Genomic DNA, 19,959 nt, shown 5'->3' with positions numbered 1-19,959 from the left:
TGAACAAGGATGAACCAGCAGCAAGTTTGTAAAGAGAAAAGGGAATTTAAATAAAGTGATGGACGACCAACGTCTGCAAAGAGAGCCGAGGGAAACTGAAGAGCCTGGCTGAGCGTCTGCTGAACCCAGCCGCAGCCTTCCCTCGGCTGGGAGGCTCTTACCTCGCCTCCTCAGTGCCCCACGCCAAAGGTTATTTTGCCACTTGCAAACTCTAATAAAGATTTACATTAAGCTGTAAAGCAAAAAAGTGTTAGCATGTGACTATTATTCCCTTTACACAGTGTCTGACAGGAGACTATAAATCCTACATTTACATTGGAAAAATTGCTGAAAATGGAAACCAGTAAAATCCCAAACATATTCATAATCAGGGCAGCTTCATGCTCAGGAATTCCAGGTGTATTTTTAAGGGGAAAGGGTGAATCTTTATATCTATAAGGAGAAAGTATTAAGAATACCACTGCTTTTTTTAAGAACACTTTAAACTGCAGACAAGGATTTCTTCAGATACTTTTAGGCTCAGGTTTAGCTAAAGTTTCAAGGTTAAAAAGTCTCATAATTCCTTGTGTGCCCTATTCTATATGCTCAGCATAGACCTGCTCATCTGGCATCTGCAGAAGAGCTTCCACATAGAGCAAGCCTGGGCATTGAAGCTGGGACACTTGGCAGCTCTCCTCCCAGGGGCCAAATTATTGTAAAACTGTGTGCACTGGGCTAACGCAGACTCTGAAATTTCCATAGGCTGAGGGAGACAGAAACACCTCCCCTCCCCCCCGCCAAAAAAAAAAAAAAAAATTCCCTTTGACCTTTACGCAGAGGCTGAGGTTGGTGTCCTGCATAGGAGGGTGCTGGATGCCGGGACCTTTCCGTTTGTGCCAGACTGGGATAAGAGTTGAAGGCCATGATAAAGACCCTAGTTGTCCTCTTAGTGCCAAAGGAATTGAGCTACACCAGGACAGAAGAGAGCAGCAGCAAGTCTGCACTAAATTTAACTGGAAAATTGTTTCCTACAGTACTATTCCCTATTTTCCCTGCATCCCCTCTCTTGTGGAAGGGTGAATGAGGTGGTCATGTGCTGTACTGGGTGCTGGACTGAGCTGAGGAAGGGGAGAATGGGGTTCGTGGCCACCGAGGCAGGACCCCAGCACCAGTGTCCCTGCGCAGTCACGGACCTGAAGCCACCAGCAGCCGCACAACGGCATCACCCGGTAGCTTACGGTCTCTCAGGCATGGAAGACCTACCAAGTGGTTGGTAGATATTAACCGGTTTTAGGAAAAAGACTGTCTGCATGAGTTTTAGGAACAAGTAGATGTGATGCGTCGGTCTTGGCAGCATCCAGGACTGCCCCAACCTCCGTTTCACCATCCTGCTTTCATCAACAGCACCGATACAATGAGCCCATTTCAGGAGATGCAGCACATCTCTACTGTTCTATACAAGGAAAAATAATTAATGGACCAAGGCACTGCAGGAAAGAGACCCTTTTTTTCCCACCTAATCAGTTTTCACATTTTTTCAGCAGTATTTCTTAAGGAGACTGTTTCACAACAGGGCTGCTGAGGCACCACAGCCTTGTGCTACAAACTTCTGCTGCACAGCATGGAAATATTATGCAAAGGGCTGAGGGAGAAAGGCCTGAGCTGTCAAGTGGCGACTCGGAGACTTTCAGACAATTATGAGCAGCTGAAAGAGATCTTTGTTCTCTAGAAGAAGAGACATTTATACTCAAAACTTAAATTTCAGTGAATTTTTGGCTGTGTCCTCTTTACTCTTCTGCACATTTTTCATGTATATTTTATGAATACTTCATTAGAATTTCAGGGAGATTTTCTCCAGTCTGAAGTGAAATATTCCATGCTTGGTTTTATGTAGTGTTATGAAAACGTAAGTATTTAGACCACGGGTTTATGTTTAGAAACTGCATTTTTAATAGAACTTTTCTGAGATGCGTGAAGTTTACTCTCATGCAATTTTTTAAAATTTTATTTTCAGTTCTGAGAAATTTTAATGCCTTTTTAAGATGCAGTAGTATTGGTATAATATGTCATTTTTCCTCCATAAAAGTCTGCATGATGCTGCAAGGAGGATATACTTATTAGTAGACTTTTACTGGAATTATGGGTACTTTTAGAAATGGGGGTTTTTTCAACCTTTTATGAATATTTTCATGAAAATCTCTGAAAGTATCTTGGAATGTTTCATTACTATTTTAGTACATGAAATGCAAAGATAGCATTTTCATGGTTTAGAAACTTTTTAAAATGGAACTTATGTTAAACTTTTATGAAAATTCACATGTGGGATTTTCAAAGTACAAAATACCCTGTATGACTCTAATTACTTCTCTCTCTGCCTGTTCATCTGTAATTTGGGGGTTAATAGTCTATATCACAAAAAGCCTCTGCTTGAGGGGGGAGAAGATGTCCACTGCCTTGACTCACTAAATCTTCACTGGCCCACCAAAATTCAGAGATAAGATCCATTTGTGATCCATCTACAATCATTTCATAACAACACTAGGTATTTTTCAAGCCTGTCTGCTTTCTCTACTCATGCTTCAAATGCACGAGTCTGAACCTACGTGGTAGCTGGGCAGATACTTGTAACGGGTGAGCAAAGGAAAATGATGGTCACGGATTCCCTTCCCGGCTGCTGGAGCAGGCAGAGGTTTCGGTGGCCACCAGCAGCAGGACTGTACGAAGAGGGTGAGTGATTGCATCTGACCTGCTACGGCCATTGCCAATGGCATTGTTAAATTTTACGGGAATTTTTTTCACCAGCAGGAAGATGCCCGGATACTACAAAACCTCTTTCAAAGTTGCCATGATAAAAGACTGGGGACTGCATCTCAGCTGCAAGTGTACATTACAGAGCTATGAAATGCTGCACTATCCAGCGCTATGAAAATGATAGCCTCAAGCAGGGCATTGATCAAACTGGAGACAATTTAATTTAAACACAGACTGCAGTCACACTGCTCAAACTTGGGACAGAGCTATTTTTTGAAAGGGAGAAGAAAGGGGCGTATCTTCGGGGGTTTGTGGAGAACCTCTCCGTTCTCGCCAAGCCAGCACTTCAGATGGTTTCCTACCCTTACTCCAATAACAGAAACAGCACCCGGAGGGTGTGAGGAGAGAGCCCTACGCCCCTGAAACGGTTCATCTGCAATCCCCCATGCCACGCTCGGGATCTCACTGTCTTTCAAAGCAGTCTTGCAAACCATGGTTTCTTGGCAGTGAATATGCACAACAAATTGCATCACGTGGATGTAGGTCCACACATGAATTGCACACGCAGACTGTACCACCACCGATGACGAGGTTATATATAGACTCAGTGCCTAGCATAATGAAGCTTCAAATTCTGCTGGGGCCTCCAAAATCTATTATTTTTCATTTCCATAATGCGTTAGCATATTGGGCCTGTGCTGCCAACAGAAGAAAGAGAAGTGCAATCCAATTTGACTGTGCACATATCTGTAACGCTGTGCAAGCCACAATAACCTTCACAGTTAAAACCTGGTAAGGGACAGCCTTTCTAAGTTTTCATGTAATGCAGATATGATACCTTTTTTTACACAATTGAATTTGCATAATTTGCTTGATGTTGCAGTCTTTTCATAGTTTATATATTAAAACAACGTTTTCTCTTTAATAAAACCTAATGTAGTATCAATGCCCATAAATTCTATTGAATTAGACAGATTTTTTTTCTCACACTAATAAGTAGGAGAAGCAGTCCAATATACTAAAGTTTAGATTTTAAATTTTAAACAACTGAACACTGAATTAAATTTTGCATTTAGCAGAGATACAAATCCCATAACCAGTAGTATTAAGTCTACAGAGGTTTGACTATATTGCTTTAAAGAACCAAAAGACAATTATTGGCAAAAAGTCATTTTAGCTTTAGTGTTCCTGGTTACACAGGGCTGTGTTATAAAAGAGACTAGGATGTTTTTGTTATTTTTCTCTTACCTTGATATCAAGCCAATTGAAATTCTCTATAGCCACACATTTTATGACATAATGTTTAATATCTAACACAGACACTAAACAAAATAATTTAAAGAGGTGATATGATACATCATTCTATTTCTTCTTCCATTAATACAGCAAGGATTGCTTGTAATATAAACCATTTTAATCAGACAATAAAGTCATTGCTCTGATCCCCAGGAGAAGCTTAGAATTACAGTAAACTTAGACTTTGAGAAGCACTGCAGTAGCAGCCCTGGTGAGGAGACATTCACCACAAACCACTGCAACCTCCCCTTCCATGGTTCTTCCTTTCCTTCGGGGCAATAGGAAAATGAACCAAAGACAGGTCAGATAGAGCACGGTGCAATGAATCTGCATCCTTGGTAGGGTTCAGTATATGACACCACTGACTTTCTCCACCTCCCATTTAGTCAACAGCACCATGTCGATCAAACTTACTTCAACAAAACTGGTTACCAAAAATCCCCCTCTAAGATACAGAATTCTTTGACGACATAGCTCATACACTGCAACACTAATACATTACCTTTTCTTTCAATAAAGATCTTCTTGCAGCATCACTGGCAAATTTTTGCAACAATTGCTTCAACAGGGAAAAAAAAATAAAAAGATTTCTTACAGTGTCAGTAGAAGTTTTCAAGATGACTGCATGCAGAGTCCCGGTACTGAACTGGGGCAGTTTGCTGCAGCTATACAGCATCCCATGGCACTGCCGAGCTGAGCAGCAGGTGGTGGCAACCCAACGAGGAGCAGCACCCTCTCAGCTTCGCAAGGAGTTGAGTGTTTACAGCCTAGGGAAAAACTGGTCCTTTAGAAAAAAAAAGAACAATTGTCATCTGACAAAAATTTCTGATTTATCCGAGCAATAGTGGACTTACAGTTAACCTCACTTTTTTTTTTTTCAGCTAAATAGGGGTGGATTCAAATCAACTAATGAGCATACGCCTTTGAACTTCTAAAGAGAAATAAGCTCAGGATCCAAATCTGGGTGCAAATTTTATTACTGAGGCCCTTTTCCAGCTCTAAACCCTTTCCGTTCCAAGACCAGTCAGAGCGCACAGGGCTGCCTGGCAGAGATGCTCACTTTGTGAGGATGGACAAAACGAAGATAGACTAAGAATAAATTTAATATATATTTTCAAGTGATGTTTTGCCTCCTGCAGTTGTTTTAGTAACATCCTATGACTCCAGCAGAGGTGCACTGTCAAACAATAATGAAAGAAGAAACCTTCCAGGCAGAGTTTCCCCTAACTACAGACAAAAACAATGAAGCATGAAGAAATCCAACACCACAACATCCACAGCAGGGATGGAGAAAACCCTTCCTTACCTGGGCCACTGTGAGATCGGCGTAATTTCCATGCAGCAGCCATACACAGCCAATGGATTTATAAATGTTTAATAAGAGAGGTGGTGAAATTTATACCAATCTCAACATTTTTTCATAGAAATCATTTCCTTACAACCCCAAAAATTCAGTTTTAGAGCCCTCAGTAATTTGTAGAGGAGGGTGACTTTTTCAAGTATCTGTTGGATTGCAATTTGAATGCATTCAAGAAAATTCTCTGTAATAAAGCAGGTTGTGTGGAACATGTTAATATTGAAGGTGAAATGAAAAAATAGCAATGAACTTGAAATATTCTGACACGGCTGAAAATAAATGCTTTGCAGAAACGTCAGTTTCAGCAAACTTTAAATATATTTTTCACTCAGATTGTATTTCAGGGAGTACTTTGATTAACGTGTCATTGCATACAGTAGACCTGCCAGTGCAGATACAAATCGGGAGTTTTGTCAGTTGTGAGGAAGCGAGGTCTCCGGTCTCCTCTAGCAGATACCAGCCTTTCCCACACCAGGGAAAGTCCAAGTGCCTTGTTAGCTCCAGCTCCTACCACATTTTGCTGTGCACTGTGTATCTTAGAAAGCTGTTTAGCTGCACTTTCGGTGAGGATTTCCAGCAGTCATTAGGAACCATGAAATCCCAGCCTGCAGCACTGCAAAACCAGCCCAGCTTGGTCCTAGGGAGCCTGGGGAACGTGCCACCACCTTTCTTGCACTCCATGGTGTGCGTGAGAGCTTGAGGCAAGAGGAGAGCCTACTGCCAACCGACCCGAGAGGTTTTTACTCCTCCTTACTAGCCATGCCCAGAGCTGGGCTCCCTCTAGTCCCTGTCCTGCACCCACCACAGGAGCTTTGTGGTCCCCCAGCTGCCCCTTGCGCCGTGCCAAAATCCTGGTCCCTTCTTCCCCACAACCTCCGAGAGCACCACATCCTACCCAGACTCACTCACCGTTATTTGGAGAGTGGCAGAGCTGATAACCCTTACAGTTTCTTGCAATGATGTCTCATAACACCATCCGGAAACCTGCAAGCTTTGCAATGTTTCTTGCAGAAAAGTAATTTTAGTTTATTGCAGCGGGTAAGAAGTTAGCTGGTCTTCACTGCAGCTGTTGAAGTCTTACCAAAATGGGATGGTGCCAATGTCCAGCTTCACTGGAAGCTTATGAAGTCTTGCAGGACAGTTCTTATTAAAAATACAAAAACTCTGTGCCTGGGTTTTCAGGAGTGGTTCCTCACTTCATGGTGTTGAGATACTTAAAGAGAAGATTTTTTCAAAGGATCTTTGTGATGTTTCAAAGGATGTTGTGATTGTTGAGACCAGAGGCATTACAAGACCATCAGTTCCTCTGGAAAGTGCAGGTCTGCTACTCCCTGCCCAAGTCTCTATAAAATACTCTGCAGAACCTACGGAATAAAATGCAGGGAAAGAAAAAACCAAAATAGAATGCACTGAGGTAAGTCCAAACAAGTGGAGTGCTCAGCTGAGCAAGTCTGCTCAATGAGGAAATAGCATTTTTCTACAGTCGTTGTAACTATGATCACTTTAAGGAAACGTAGATCCTTTCCACACGGTTAACCCCAGGGAAGCTTGAAGCAGAGCACAGAAGTGATAGCTTATTACAGCTAAGGCAAATGAAACCCTGCTCGCTCGCTCTCCAGTCACAGCCTCACCCTGTCCATCCCTGAAGGAAGCGCTCCTATGCAGAATGACTTGAAGATGCTCTTGGTGTGCACTTGTTGAGCCAGATTTTGCAAAGATTTTGAACCAAGTTTATTCTTGGGAAACTTGCATCTAGATCAGGAGCAGCACAGCTCACCAGTTGTGTTATTGGCACCTGCTCTCAGCAGCAGGCGCTCTTGTCAGAGCTCATCTGCAAAGGGGAAAATGTGTTGTGCTGTGAGAGATCCTCAATATGATGCGTGCTGCCTGGACATAAGCATCTCCTGCTGGGGTTGGCCATGGGCGCCAACACAACCCTAGAAGTGGCATGTACTTCCTGACCTGACATAATTAACAGCACTTTCGTTAAAGGGGCGACGAAGCTCCAAATGCAAAATGCACAACGTAGGTTCACAAAATCCTGCATCCACAAAGTAATGCACCATTGCATCTTTAGTAAGCACAGCATAAAGCTCCCACTCCAACATCACAGCCATCTTTCAGCCACCTCCACTCTCTCCATCCCAGTTGTTGGAAGATGATCTTAGGAAGCATCTGTGGGAATCCCCCCTGCCACCGAGCATGGGGCTGGTGGGATTGCCCATGATGCTTCCACCCTGCACTGCTTGCCCATCCTATCATGGACTCTAAATAATAAAGACTTTTATTTAGCAAGTATTTATGAGAGCTACAGAAAATTCTGCTGAACAAGTTAAAGTACAATGCAAGCTGGTCTGTAACCATAAATGCCTGCTGCCTTGGGCTTGCTAAACATTTTTTTTCCCAACCAAGATCAGCACCAATTTTCACTGAACCCAAACTAAAGGTATTTTAAGTCAATACTTGAAATTTTAGAGAGGCACAGTAGCAGTTATCCTCAGATGGTTTAAATGTTGATTCTTTTGACTGAGCTGCTCATTCTAGTTGCTGCTTTTACAACTTTTGAACTAAGTGCTCTCTGATGAAATTTTGAAGCAAGAGGTATTTTAAGATGTTCCATATTTCCTCTTTGCTGGTCGTACAGCCTTTGATCCCACAACCTGTAGGCATTACTTTCTATTTAAAGATTCCTTCATAAACTGATACCTTCCATGCTTCTGACACGGGGCTTGAAGCAAGGTTTTATTCCCCAGCCCACTATGCTCAGCCCCGTGTATCCCTCAATCTCAAAATGGCCCAACTCACGTCCCCAAATTTAGCAGCCCAACGTGCAGTATAATCCCCCAGGCCTCCTCCACCTGCCCCAGAGGGGACAAACCCTAAGCAGGGCATGGGGTAGGATTTTGTACTTATTTGCCCCTGTCCTTCCGTGCCCTGACCCGCGGGCTGATAACGGGACTGGGCAGGGTGGCTGCAGCCCTGCTCCCACTGGCAGGCGTCGAGAGCATTGCTGTTTTAGGAAAACACTGGCACCTTTCTCTCTCAAGACCGACGTTCGCTGTTTCCCTTCATTACAAGATTATTTACAAAGGAGAGGGGAGAAAAGCGAATCCCATTTTTCTGGAGCAGGAGGATGGATGAGCCTCCTGCTGTACAGCCGGGCACTGAAGGATGCGCTTGTGCACAGCTCAGAGAGGGGGGGTGAAAGCACAGGGATATTTCTCAAGCTCCAGGTCATTACCTGCAGCGTTTCAAACCTAAACTAAATATGAAGGATATTTGTGGAAGCAGGAGATAATTTTTCAGCAGTTTTCAAAATGCAGGTGCTTTTATCAAGCTGTTTAACTTTTTATATTTAGGCAGATATTGTCCTCAAAACGTATTACAGAACCCATGGCAATACATATATAACATCTACCTCATTCGTAGATCAGCCTTTATCCTCCATGCTCATCCCAGGCCCAGTCATACCTGTTACAGATGAAGTCTTTTCTTCAATCACAGCGTTAAATGTTATTATTTAGCCCCAAATTTGAGGGACCTGGGATACTACTCACCAGTCAGCGGATGTCTACAGAAGATGAAACATCTGGCCTGGGGTTTGCACAGCCCACTGCTTCCTGCTGAGCTTTTTGTAATGACTAAGGCACAGTGAGCCCTTTCAAAACCCACCTTCAGCTGTGGATGTTGGACATCTAGCCACAGGATTTTTCTGTTTTGAAACAATTTCTTCCCAGTCTTGTATTAGCAATAGTGAAAACAAGCTATTTAAAGCTTTAATGCCTTTCTGAAAAATCTTCTGCTCAGAGAATTTTAGTTATATACAAACAAAAATGCATGTATCCTCCTGTGACACGAAGGAATTAATATTGCTATTTTTAGATAAATGTTTGAGTAAATATTTTCCTCCCATGAAAATAAGATCAATTTTTAATTTTCTTAGTATATTTTACAGGGAAATTTACAGTGTTCACAAGTCTTAAAACTCATCTATCACTTTAACACAAGAGTAAATTGCATGCAGCCCATTATCAGTGCTCTGGATGAAACGTTGCATGGACTGCTGTGGTACAGACTGGGACTATATTATCACTAATAATGCTCTCTTTGAAATCTCTAAATGAAGGTACATACTGATGGAAGCACACTGCTATAAGCACTCTGTCACAATAACACTTTGCAACGCTGTGGGCAGTGGTACCAAATTAAAAACATGTACTAAATTCTATTATCTGGCAGTTTATTTAGCAATTTGTAGCTTGCAAACACAGCATGCTTGTAATTCATTAGGACGAACACTGAAAAAAAGAACCAACAAAAAAACCCCTCTTTGTAATTGTGCTTTAAAGGCAAGACCAAAAAATCCTCATGGAAAACAAAGCGCTTCACCCCCTCTCCCAGTCAGATTTGCTCAAGCCTGGGGAAAACTTTGATCCAGGAAAAAAATTTACAAAGGACTTGGAAACCTTCATTTCTGATGCTATTGCTAAGTTCCCTATTCTGCAAGTAGCTTTATAACAACCTACCGAGAGCATGAGCAGCAGATGTCTCCGAGCCAGGTATTCACAAGAAATCAGAGATCTTGACTTATTTACGAGCTGCCTTGTTTGCCTGGGTGGCAGAAGCTGAAATGGAAGTGAATGGGTGAGAGCTGCTGAGAAAGAGGAATAATTACAAAAGAATCCAAAAAGTACTTTAAAAAAAAAAAAAAAATCTGCTGCTGCTCTGGGTTTCTCACTGGTTTTCCTCAATATTTTTTCCATTATCGGTTCCAACAGACCCAGTACCAGCACAGCAGAGCCCGGTCCCACCACCTCGGTCTCTCCACCCAGCCATGCACCTTCCCTTTGGGGCCAGAGCAAATGCTCCTGCAGAGCTGGACCTGATGGTCTCCTGGTGCGAAAAAATAGATGATAATTTGTTACCTACTCCCCACCAGTTAATAAAAAATGAATGTTAAGTTATCCAGAGTAATTGCCTTTCCTTCGTCCCTATTACTCGACTGTAAATTGCACTGATCTGTTTCTACAGAAAAGGCACTCTGAAGGCACGATGCTTTGTATGAATTTGGTGACCCATCAAGCGTTTCAATTATATGACATTTGTTGCACTGAAAGTCATGAATAAACATTTCTTATATTTTAGGTACTATCCTGCTCAGGCAGGGTTACCATTTCACATCATCTTTCTTTTGGTGCTTACATTCAACACGTCCTGCAGTGGAGCTGTGCAGTTTAAGTCACTTAGCCGCAGTGCTTTACTTTCTATTTACATTGTAGCTCTTTGACCCCACACTGATTGCTGTAGCAAATAAGACCGTATAATTGGAATAAGTGTCTGTCTTGTTCACGATTTGCCAAATACTACAGTTCACCAACTGTCCAAATTAAATGTAGGTATTTTGGCAAACCACTGTCTAACAGCTGTTCTGCCCAGCGTCATGAAGTCTCAATATCGACATGCATTAAAAACACTTCTACTCTAATTAAAGCACCAGGACTCATCCTGGATTTCACAAAACTCTGCTACAGCTGTGCACAGAGCTGCAGACAATTGAATAACAGCCTTGAATCCTATTTACTACTACCTCTGAAAACAAGGAGTCATCCCTTCCATTTGTTAAGGTCAAGAAACTCCGGGATGCTAAAACAGTCAATTCATAAAAGGCAGATGAAAAGCACGGTTACCAGGGCAGTGTTTCAGCGGGAATGGACAGGGAGCCGAGGAACAGTGCCTTTGGCTCTGAAACCGCAGGGGTCTGCTGCGAGGGCGGTTTATGTGACCCGCACGCTGCTGCAGCGCTCACCGGGACGTGGGACGGGTTTGGATGGGTCCTTGTCCCTTCAACGCCTCTCTTCTCGCACAAATCTGCAGCAGGGTCCGCACTGAAAGTCGGCTTCGCTGGCGGCAGCGGGGACAGCTGGAGGAGAGCACCTGTAACCTGTAACCCATCAATATTCGAAGCCCTTGGTCCTCCTGCCTCCTGCCAAGGAGCCCAGGACACCTCAGCCCCACAAGCACGCTTCCCGGCCGTTCCTCAACTCCTCGGAGCGTGTCCTCTGCACAGCAAAGCCGAGCAGCCGACAGGACACCGTGGAGCCCTGTCCCCCCTGCCCCTTGCACAGCCAGACACACGTATGCCCTATGAAAGGCTGACAACATTTTTAATGTTGGATCGGTTTTATTGCACAGAAGCAGCTCATGGTCAAAGAATGGATCACATAATTTTTTTACTGCTGCTTTGGGCTACAAGCATTCATTAGAAAACAAGAAATTGCAAGAAATCTACAGTCTGCAGCATATTAGAAATGCACACATTTTAATAGCCCCCAGATAATGCCCTTGTAGCTTTTGTTTGTAAATACTTGCTGTTTTCTTCAATCAACTGAACAGCAGGGAACAGCCCTGGGCTAAGTCAGTGTCTCTGCACAGAAAGGTTTAGAAAGCCCTTGCTGGTTTTTGGGGTGTGCGAGGAGCTGCACACCTTCGCAAGCCAACAAGCTGTGTCCAGCCTCTTAAGCAGGCAGATTGCTTTGCACCCTACTTCCTTAGGGCTCCTGCTTTCTTGAAGGAGTCAGGACTGTGCCAGAAAAATTCAAATTCATCATTTTTCCAATGTAATTGCAGTCCTTTCATAATGCCTTGTATGAAGCACCACAGAGTCAAACTGATTCTTGCAATATCACTCTAGTCTGAGACCGCCAGCTTCTTCCCTCTCAAATCCACCTTGTGATTTTCTGGTGTGATCGATCATCTTTCTGAAAGACAAAATAGATCAATGCAGGAATGAAGAACACAGCTAGACTCTCAGTGTCTAGATCTTTGCACAGATTTGTAGCACCTTCAGCTGCAGAGAAAAGGATTTTCAGATTTATATGCAGAAATTTTTGTATGAATCAGTCTTTTCTGGCCACAGAAAAAGGAATTTTCACAGGAAAAAGAAACCAAGTGCATGACCTCACTTACCAGGCCTCTGGGAAACAAGAACCCATGAAAACCCAAATATGCCAGAACCAAAATTGTCTCTGATGTTTTGTTTCTTCCCTTGGAGATTTAGAGCAGCAGCATCCATCCTGTGTGCTCAGTGTGGGAGCCGGGGCAGAGCCACGCGCAGGCTCCAGCACTCCGCACCCCACCCAGTAACACACACACATAAACAATTCCAGGTTTTATCACTTCCAGCCTTTTCTCACTGCTTCCAAAGGAGGGAAGAACTCTCAAGAGCACACAATATGTGGTCACATAATTACACACCGGGGAAGCAGAGCTCAGTTTTCTCAATTGAAGTATTGTTACAAAATAAAGAAAAAGGTAAGAAAAGCACTCCTTTCTTTACTAATTTTAAATTGATGCAAAGAAACAAGATTGCAGCCAAAACCCCCCCCCCAAAAAAACCCACCACCATGTAGGACAGAATTCAGTGTAAGGACATCATTTGATACCCTTCACCGTACAAGAAGCAAGATTGGCCTCGTAATTAGAAATCCTGTGTATTATGGTGTGTCAAATTAAAGAAGGCTGTCCAGAGTTGAGGTGAACCTCAACTAAAGCCCCCGCAGCACCCTGACCTTTGCCAGTCCCCAGAGCCCATCGGACGTGCTGGAGTTTTCACAGCGAGCCGGGGTGGGAATTGCAAAACTAGAAAAAGGCTTTGGGTGGCAAGTTCTCATTAAATTTAATGGAGACTTGATCCATCAAGAAGCTGTAGAAGACTCACCACCAACATCATCAAGCCTTTACGCTCAGAGGAGCAACATGGTTCACCATGCTTCGCACCAAAGTGCTGGCCAGCTTAGTCACTGCTCACTTCATCTGGAGCTCCACCCACCAGCACATGAAGCTCTCTAATCACCCTGGTTACCAGCAGAAAAAGCCAACTTTCTGAATACTTCACATGAGTTCCTTCCAGGCAATTTCACCCCATCTCACAACATCCCTGCTCACAAGCACTCATCTTACCACTGCAAGAAAACCCCCAGATCTTATGTAGAGTTAATGCTGATATTTTCCCTTGCTCTTGATATTTGTCATTGCAAACCATGCCTTCTGGGGGTCTCCTCTGCACAAATCGAAACCATATATATGTTTGAGATCAAGTATTCTCCTCATGCATGACATAATGTGCCTTCAGGCCAATATTTTTACAAGTGGTCACTATTTTAGGCATTTTCCTTTCTAACGCTTAACAACATGAGCCTGCCAAACAGCCAGTGCCACTTAGAGGCTTCCCTGCAAGAATTTGTGGGGCTCATCAAGACCTACTCCTGCTTTTGAGGATTTGTTTGCCTATTTGTGTGCAACTTGTCTGTCCCTTCCTGGGGTGGCAGCTGCAACCCATGCTGCAGGGCTCCTGCCCAGAAATAGCCCTAGAAATGCTCTGAGGATGCAGGAAAAATGCTTGTCTTTGTAGAAAAAAAAAAAGTATTTTTTCCACTGCTTTGCCCTGAAGTATCAGAGAAGAAAGAACAGGGAAAGCCAGAAAACTCTGATATAACCTGGTCTAGTGGAAGGTGTCCCTGCCCATGGTGGGGGGCGGGAGGGGAACTAGATGATTTTTGTGGTTGTTTCCAACCCAAACCATTCTATGATTCTATCCCCATCCAAGGCTGTGGAAAGCTCAGGGCTGTGAGGTCTTATTCAGGGTGGAGGAAAAATGAGTGTATCATAGGGTCAGTGCCTGTTGGTAGCATCCTCATTACAGTCCCGGTCTCACGGTGATACTAGACAAAAACAGAGTGTTCTTAATTACAATAATGTGTTGTGAACATATTTATGAATAAATATTTCATAACATGAGAAGCAAGCTATAAAGCTATGGCTATACTAGTAACTAAACAGGCCATGGTCTCCTGTTTGAGCTTTCTGGCAAGTGACGCAGCTCATACACACCTGGCTGTCCTCCCCGTTCTCTTCCAAAATAGGTTGTTCTCACCCCTACTGTGTTTATTAACAGCCCCAGGTGTGTGCTGTCTCCTGAACCTCGGCATTATTGGGGACTGAAACCCATGGGAAGTAGTGTGGGAAAGCATCGGTTGGTACAAGCCAAAGCTCTGCCAGGGAGGGTGCTGGGAATTTGAGTGATGTCCAGTGCTGGAGCGGATGATTTTCTCATGTGTGACTTGCTGTTACACACACAGCAAACATACAGACCTGCTATGCTGAAACCGAAAGTCCAATATTTGGAGACTGTCCAGAAAACTTTTACTGTTAGGAATTCAGAGTTCACACTGAAGAGCTAACATCTGCGAAACATCAAACATTCTAAAATGCTTATCTCAGGTTAGCTTTTCCTTAGCAATTCTATAAACAACCTGTCCTAAAAATAACCTGACAAGGAAAGGTCAAATGGAGTACAGCCATCACATACCCCAAGATCAATACTACTAAAATATAGAACAATTCAAAATACATCACCTCAGTCTTGCTCCTCTTTATCCATCATCAAACCGACATAACATTGATAATCCTATCAGTGCAGAAGACAAAGAATAAAACACAGTAAGCAGTTTTGAGTTATGGAACAACAGGAAATAAAAAAGGCTGGGTTTGAGTAAACACATTTTCTTTGAGCTAAAAGATGTAGAACTTTTTTTTTTTTTTTTTTAATATAATCATACCTCCTTTTAGCCCCTGTAATTAAAATTTGAATTCAGTTTAATAATGGCACATGAATGTGTGCCTGACTCTGTGAGCCTGGTCCCCTGCACTATCACTTCCATGGACAGAAACCCTGTGACCAAAGCAGACTCAGAAATCAAAATGCAGATTTGGGTTCTGATGAGATCCCTCATGCTCCTCTGTCTAATTCTCTGTATTCTGATAAGGACCATTTTATTTGTGTTCATTTTTTATCTTGCATGAAACTATTCCAATTTCAGGGACATTTCTCTTTCTCCAAGCACATACACCAGTAAATGAATGTATTACAAGGATTACAATAAACACAACTGATATCAATAAAATCTCACAGAATCATAAAATATTACTTTCTGTAAAAAAGTGCAATATTTGGAAGGACCATTTCTAATGCTGTTATCCTTTAAGGTCTTCAGTTAAGGCTGCTTGTTTCTCTCTTCTTCAGTCACTAATAAATCTCCGAAAGAAGAAACAAAACAGGCATCCTATTATATTGCAAATATATAACTCTTACATAAAATACCTGTTTATCCACTAGCCAATATATAATTTTCCAAGCACTCTATAAACCAATTTGTTGCTATGACCCATCCATGCCGTGAAGTTCCCCTCTCATGAACTATTTTCCTGTCTCCATAGTAACAAGTACACTTAAAAAGGAAGGAATGAATAGGGTGATGTACAAAAGTGGGTGACAATACAGTCAAAATCAGGAGCACACTCAAAAGCTGGAATGACCACAGACACTTCATTTTGTCAGGCAGACCTGCAGGGCTCTTGCTTAGGAATGTTCTCACATCAGACCAGCAGAAAAATGGACAGAGCATTATGATCTAGTATCCTTTCTCCCCACTATTTTTCCCTGTTTTAATCACAATAACAAGTACTTCTGCTGCACTAGATCAAGACATCATATCGGAATAGGAAATTAAATCATTGCTACTACTGAGGCCCACATCCACAGCTCTCAAATTTCAACTGCTTGTTGGATAAACAGCACAAATTCCGCAGCAGAATTAATTACAGGCACCACACATGGATCAAAATACATAACTGATCTTAATACATAATAACACTGAAGTGGTAAAAACATTTCCATAAAACATGAGAACAAATTCTGCCTGTCCAGAAAAATAAAATTAAAGAAGCACTATCACGAGGTTTAACAAATCCTAGATACGGCTGCATAAACAGAGCATGTGTTACCAGCAAAATACAGTGCTGAAAGATTTTCGCCAACCTTTTGTACCAGCAGCCACTGAGAGCATCACAACAGTTTGGGTGGGCTGCTGGCACTCTGTACCTAGAGCCATGCTGTTGTCATGTGTCATAACAGTTTTCTCTCTTTAAAAAATGGCTCTAGAAAGAGAAATTACTTAGATATGTAAAATAAATGTGTCTGTAGGTCTCTGCGTGACTCCAGCTTTAATGTCTAGTCTCACAACCCAGTTACACTATTTTGTGATCTGTGAACCATTTTCCATTCTTACTAAAACCAAAAGAATGTGGTACAAACAATGTTCACCCTTATAATCAGGGTATTCAGGAAATATTCTCAAAGCATCCTTTTCCAATCTCTTTCCTTAATGTGTAAGGGAATTTGAGGCAACAGAGGAAGACTCATTCTTATCTACTGCACAGACAAGCTGTTTTCTCCTGAATACCAAGAGTATCTTAGTATCTGAAATATTTTTGTTTAACAGGGAAGAAAAAATATTATTCACTGAAGACATTAAAATGACACACAATCAGAGAACCAACTCCAAAGACATTACCTGAGGAAATCCAAGACGTCTTTGAAACCACGCTAAGAGAAAAACTCTTGCGTTAATCTAAGAGCAGTCGGTTTCCCTCATGCCTGGAAGGCAGATGTCTCCTTCCCTGCCACCATTAGTGCAGGCTCTTTAACGAGCTCCTCTGCTGCCTCCAGCATCACTGGCCAAGCTGTGCTGTCATGTCCAACGTCAGGGTGAACCCCGTGTAGCACCTGTTAATAAGCAACATCAGCATTCACACCTTTATGTTATCAAGGGATGGTTAAGCTGTCGGTATGGTAATGTGAACACATTCAGGTTAAAGTTTCAAAAGAGATACTTCATGAGCTTTTAACTGATGGGAATCTTAATGTTAGAGATAATGAACCAAGAAAACAAGCCTGGGGCTCGTGGGGCTGAGCTGGGACACCAGCCAGGAGCAGAGGGGGATGAACCGAGGAGAAGCCTGAGCTGCCACTGAACCCAGAGCCTGCATTCGTAGTGGTAGGAGGAAGCACTAAAATTCCCCCCAAAATCAAATCAGCTATTTCTGGGAGATTATTGCACTGGTAGCAGGAGCAAGGTGAACACAACATCTCATCTGCCAAACATAGTGGTAGGGAAGCGGGCAGAGGTGTTGTCCCCCAGGCTGGGAAATGCCGTTGAATACCCCTGCCAGCCAAGAAACAAGCCAGAAAACCAGGAGGTAAAAATCAGGATTCTCTACATCTCGTCACACAAAGCATTGTACTTCTGTGTATCAAAACCAGGAGTTAAATTCAAACTAGCCCTTAGGTTGAACAATAATCGCCGCTATCATAAAAACTTTGTCATTCAGAAAATATACTTTAATATTGTCTGTGTCTTTGAAAAGATGCTTTCCCACTCTGGCTTGACTGAAGTTAGTCTCTAAGTATCTGTTCAAGGCTGGAAAGGAAGCTGGTGTTTTACATTTATTGAACTTGTCATTGCAAGAATTACTTATTCTTTGGTTTCTGACAGAAAACAATCCAAATGCAAAACCAGAGAGTATTTAAGGAGCAAGGGAAACATCAGCTCCCTGGTCCTGACATGCCTCACTCCTCCTGCCTCTGCAGCACAGCAGTGCTCATAAATCAGTGCCGTTCCTCACAAGGGTACAAGCTGTGCCGTGGAGGTAAATAGGCTTTCTTCCCCCCTCCCGAAGTAATGAATTTCTTAAGAGTCTTCCCAGACAGAGCACACGACCAAGGAGCCTGCCAAACTCCCCAACCAGAAAGAGCACTCAAACCTGAGCCAAACCTCTTGCTTTTTTCAAACCATCTGCTATTTCCCTCAGGGAAAAAATAGGAAGAGCAAAACAAAACCACAGATCTGGCCCTTACTGGAAAAACAATCCACTTTATTTTTTCCTCTTTTTTCTGGAAGGGGACAGACTGCCATTTACCCACTCTTAATCCTCCGCACTGTAGGAAAGACTCTCCTGTTTGGCCACCATGAAATTGTATGAGCTGACTTGATTTAAAAGTTGAACTGTGTTATATCTCATGAACAAAAATACTTAAGATGAGCTAACAGTGTCTGTTTCTTCTGCTGCAATATAACCTTCTTGTTTTTACTTTTTCTTGTTGCTGTTGTTTTATTTTTTTCTTAAAAGAAACTATACCTTGAGCAGTTCATATATTTTGCTTTTCAGAAAGACTCACTGTGCAAAGGAGGAAACATCACATACAGTAACAAAAAGTACTTTGTTGAATAACCCATCAGAATTACTTCCTAAAGAGCCTTCCATAAATGAAATAAGCTCTTTGGTTTGGACACCGTGTACCATGCAGACTCTGACAGCTACAAAAGGAATAGTTAAGTTTTTCAGTACGTGCACATTGCTGAAACACTGTTTCTTCAGAGAGGAAACTGAACTACCAATGCAACACACACACACACTCTCACACTATTCAAATATCCAAAGAGCCAAAAAAAATTCAAAAGCCGAAAGAACATCTTTGATACTGCCTGAAATATGAAATATTTGTAGGGAAATAAAAGGCAGAACATTTCAAAAGTCCATCTTTATCCAGCTACAAATGCCCAGGCCAGTGCATATCTGCTCCCATGTGACGCAGTGTTAGGTATCTCATACCTGACTCATGAAAAATTCCCTGTAGTTGTTGGCAACGGCTGCCATCGCAACCAAAACACTGGGGACCTACTCAGGAATCTCCAGAAGAGAAAGCATACGCACTCCACGCAGTGGTTTACCCATAGGTTAAGGAGGCAATACCACAGGCACTGATGTAGTAATGGATATTTCTCTTTATGTCACTACAACTGCTCCATTTGGTTTTAATTCATTGATTAAATTTTATTTCTGCATACTACAGTCCCAAACTTTGAGCTATGAGTGGCTGAAGCTTTAGGAGTGAGCAACCACTGGCAGTTCCCACTGAAGTTAAACATTAGCATCATCTTATAGACTATAGGGAGCAAGAGCTACACCTTAAAATACAACCAAGCAGTGATTTGTTTTAAAAAAAAAAAAAAAGCCGACATGAGGAATCTTCACAGGCACCCCTGAACTGTAAGAAGTGAAGCCTATTTAAATTAGATGGGAGTTTGCAAATATGTCTAATTACAATGTTGATAAAAGCTAGTTTTCATCAGAATGAATTAGAGAGACTTTCAGGATAATTTTGCATTTTTCTTCATGGTTGGCCTGTTTTGCTGGTAATTCAAAAGGCTCAGAAACACACGCACGACAGCTTTTGCTGTTTTCTCAAAAGCATCTGAAAAAAAGATGACACCTTCCAGTGATGTAAGCTGGCTTTACTAAACCTAGTGGAACTTCCCTGATTTATACCAGCTGAATATTGCTGTTTATGCTTTGGGAATTTTATCAGAAGTTGTAGTTTTCAGAAATTGATTGCTGTTTTCAGCAATCTAATCCCCGTCAGGTGGTGAGACCCTTCAGCTCCCATTCACATCAGTGAAATCCAGCAAAAGTCCTGTCAAAACCAGAGACCAATTGCCTGCAGAAATGCTGGTGTTAGCTAAAATTGATCATAAAATACTTATTGAATTGCTAAAAGATGCCTACCTAATCCTTTCAAACTTTATAAATATATTTCTTGCTGAAGAGAGAATCTTTATGTCATTGGCAAATTGGACTACAAACCCAGGAAAGATTTGTTGGTTGCAGATGTTCTTCCT

The 19,959-nt window shown here is 42.3% G+C and overlaps 1 long non-coding RNA gene across 1 annotated transcript; it reads right to left on the bottom strand.

Moving 5' to 3' along the window:
* Positions 1 to 11,600: 11,600 nt before the first annotated feature.
* Positions 11,601 to 16,993, bottom strand: LOC138687642 (uncharacterized). Its single transcript, XR_011326771.1, has 2 exons — positions 16,795 to 16,993; positions 11,601 to 12,141 (listed from the first exon to the last, which is right to left on the bottom strand). It is a non-coding gene; the product is annotated as an uncharacterized lncRNA (long non-coding RNA).
* Between the last annotated feature and the right edge of the window lie 2,966 nt (positions 16,994 to 19,959).

Source organism: Haliaeetus albicilla, chromosome 11 (assembly GCF_947461875.1).
Source record: "Haliaeetus albicilla chromosome 11, bHalAlb1.1, whole genome shotgun sequence".
In the NCBI taxonomy this organism is placed as follows: Eukaryota; Metazoa; Chordata; class Aves; order Accipitriformes; family Accipitridae; genus Haliaeetus; species Haliaeetus albicilla.
The sequence above is the reverse complement of the archived record's forward strand: the minus strand, read 5'-3'. Positions and strand labels throughout refer to the sequence as shown.